The 3,302-nt window shown below is 38.9% G+C and overlaps 1 long non-coding RNA gene across 1 annotated transcript; it reads right to left on the bottom strand.

The window, feature by feature from the left end:
- Window positions 1-1,452: 1,452 nt before the first annotated feature.
- Window positions 1,453-1,868, bottom strand: LOC141629979 (uncharacterized). The gene is made up of 3 exons (XR_012537396.1): window positions 1,799-1,868; window positions 1,597-1,680; window positions 1,453-1,502 (listed from the first exon to the last, which is right to left on the bottom strand). It is a non-coding gene; the product is annotated as an uncharacterized LOC141629979 (long non-coding RNA).
- Between the last annotated feature and the right edge of the window lie 1,434 nt (window positions 1,869-3,302).

Here is a 3,302-nt window from a genome sequence, read left to right as displayed (position 1 = left end):
CCTTGGAATGAAGTGATACTTCCCATACGAGACAAGCCTTTCCCTGTTAGACAATGATATGTAATAGTCAGAACACCTTTTAATAAAGTAACATTTTAAAGAATAACTATTCAGTTGAAAACAGTATTCATTTGCAAAGTAAAACGTTTTGTTTATCACGGTGCAAGAGTAAATAAAGTACTCACGTATCTGAGAGGTTCTCGTCATCGTCGATAAAACAATAGTCAATTGTTTCTTTCCTAACTTCAAGAATAGGCGCCATTATCTCCTTGTGTTTTATCATAGTCTTGGACACAAGTGTTAGATCCGGAGCTGGTAGGCCACATTCGATTGTGCAGCCGTAGCGAGGATCCATCACGCGCATCCAGTCTTCAGTTGTTTCGACATGTAACAAATAGTGGTCGCCAGTATCTTCGTCGTAATTGTCATACAGGATCTCATCACTGCAATCATCGACAATATAAACTTCATCATCGTCGTCATCTTCTGCTACCTGACTGCACTGAGTAGTTATTGGTTCTTCGTCACCAACTGTCTCATCATCAGCCTCACTGGGTTTTTCTCCTTCCTTGCCTTTTTCATCATTCCCATCGGCGTCTTCATTACCAGTTGCTTCATCCTCCTTACTGTTATCTTCGTTTATATCGCCAGCACTGTCTTCATCTTTATCATCATCGTTCTCTTCATCTGGTTTTTCATTCCCATCATCCTCTTCTTCATCTTTATCGTCATCTTCCTTTTCATTTCCCTCACTGGTTGGTTGGTCATCAACCTGGCCTGATGCATCATCATCGGCCTCTTCCTTGTTATCTGTGGCACAAGTAATTGAATTGAATATAAATTACTAATGTTTTTCGGACCAACAATGCCTCATAGTTATACTAATAAAGTTGTTATCAGAATTTGCTACTTCAATTACCTTCAGAAGATCCTTCTTCAGCTGCCTCAGTCATTGGGTTCTCTTCAGCTTGGCCCGATGCATCATCTTCGACCTCTTCCTTGTCATCTGTGTAGCAGATAATTGAATATATATATCACTGTAAACTTCTGATAAAACTACGACACATGAAAGCGTTACTATTATAATAAAGTGTTACAAAAGAATAAAGCAGTGTTAACAGTGTTACATCAGCTAATACAACGAGTGCAAATAGATTTCTCTATTACCTTCGGGAGATCCTTCTTCAGCTGCCTCATTGGCTGGGTTGTCTTCAGGCTTGCCTGATTCATCAACTTCCGCCTCTTCCTCGTCATCTGTGTCACAGGTAATTGGATTCAATATATATTAACAATTTTTGTTTGAACCAAAAAAGGCACAATAGATACACTGTAAATTTCTGTTAAAATTACGTCACAGTAACATTGTTACAGTTACATCCTCTGACACAACAAGTTTAAATAGATTCCTCAATTACCTTCAAGAGATGCCTCTTCACCTGCCTCACTAGTTGCGTTATCTTCAGGCTGGCCTGATGCATCACCTTCGGCCTCTTCCTTGTCATCTGTGTAGCAGATAATGAATGAAAATATATTACTAAATTGTTTGTTAAAAAAGCACCCAGTAACAGAAAGCCTATAACAGCATTACACTATTACCTTCACCAGATCCATCTTCTGGCTCGCTAGTTGTTTTGTCACCCTGCCCTGACGCATCATATTCATCAGCATCATCGTTTTCATCTAAAAAGAAATTAATTGATTATTAGTAATTATTTGTAAAATGAAAACTCTATAACATCGATGATGTAACAGTGTTAGTGCAAGTGATTAGATTATTGTAGTATTGTTACTATATTACCTTCATCAGATGCATCTTTATCATCCTCGCCACTCCCCTCTTTGTCGTCTTCATTTTCTTCTTCTTTATCATGCTCCTCCTCTTCATCTCCGTCATCCTCTTGACCTTTGCCAGATTCATCCTCTTCATCTGCATCATCGTCTTCATCTGCATCATCCTTTTCCTCTGCATCATCCTCTTCATCTGCATCAGAAGTAAGTAATTGAATATTATATTACTAACTATTAATATATATAAAATATTAAGAATAGATGTTATTGTAAAACTATAACTAAAAGTAATAAAGAATAATCGTTACTCGATCTATTACCTTCACCAGATTGGCTTTCAACATCCTTTACATCCTCCTCTTTATCCTCTTGGTCTTCTTCCTCTTCATCCTCCTTTTCCTTTTCATCCTGTTCATCGTCTTCCTCCTCATCGGCACTTTCTTCATCGTTATCTATGTCCGTGCCACCCTCTTGAAGCCTCTTGTTTTTAAGACGACTCTCAACATCGCCGCCATCGTCATCCCCGTCCTCATCATCATCCTCTCCATCATCAGTCCCGTCATCATCGTTGCCATCATCAGTCCCGTCATCATCATCACTTTCCACTCCGTCCTCCATCTCATCTTGCCTGTCCTCGTCATGAAACTCCTCATCCTCCTCATCATCTTCTTCATGATGTTGCTCACTTAAACTGCTTAATACCTCCTTTACCAGGGATTCTGACTTAACTGTCCTAGGACTTTTCTCTGTTGGAAATGGTTCCAACTTCCTACTGACTTTGGACCTTGTATATACTGGGAAGTCATTCGCCCTCCTCTTCAATGATTCAGCCTTTCGCACAACATCTTCGGCATATTTAAGGTATTCGGCTTTAGTGGTGATTTCATTTCGCTTTGATTCGAAAACCTTGATCGCTGAGCAAATCTCTCGTGAACAAGGTTGGAATCCCTTCTATACATCAGCAACATCAGGTCGGTCTCCTAAGTCAATAAACCAGACAGAAAAAAATGAATTAGATACCAGATTTGGGAGTTGTAACAATTGCAGAGAATTAAATTTATAAAAACAACTCACATTTGACTTTTTCCTTCAACTCGGCATCTGTTTCAATGCCGGAAGCTTCTCCATCAAGATGTACTCCCTTCCCTCACTACTCTTAAGAAAAACTGCCTCGTCATCCTCACCTTCATCGATTCTCGCCCATCCTATTTACGAAACATATTAGTAATTAGTAATTAATATTAATAATTAACAATATTGTAAGGTAATGTGATAATGTTATTACAAAGTAAAGCCATTACAAGAACGATATTACGGTGACCATATTACAAAGATGACGATATTACACCGACGATTGCCACATTACCTTCACCTGGGATCCCTTGCCAAGACAAATAGGATAGACAGTTTCTGACATCTCATCAGTTCCTAGACAGCCAATCTTTCCTTCGTCTTTGACTCTTTTTAAAATACTTTCATCTGTCCAATGCTATATCAGAGGTAACTCAGTTGGT

This window comes from Silene latifolia, chromosome 2, assembly GCF_048544455.1.
Source record: "Silene latifolia isolate original U9 population chromosome 2, ASM4854445v1, whole genome shotgun sequence".
In the NCBI taxonomy this organism is placed as follows: Eukaryota; Viridiplantae; Streptophyta; class Magnoliopsida; order Caryophyllales; family Caryophyllaceae; genus Silene; species Silene latifolia.
Note: the sequence above shows the minus strand (reverse complement) of the source record. Positions and strands in the feature narration are given on the sequence as shown.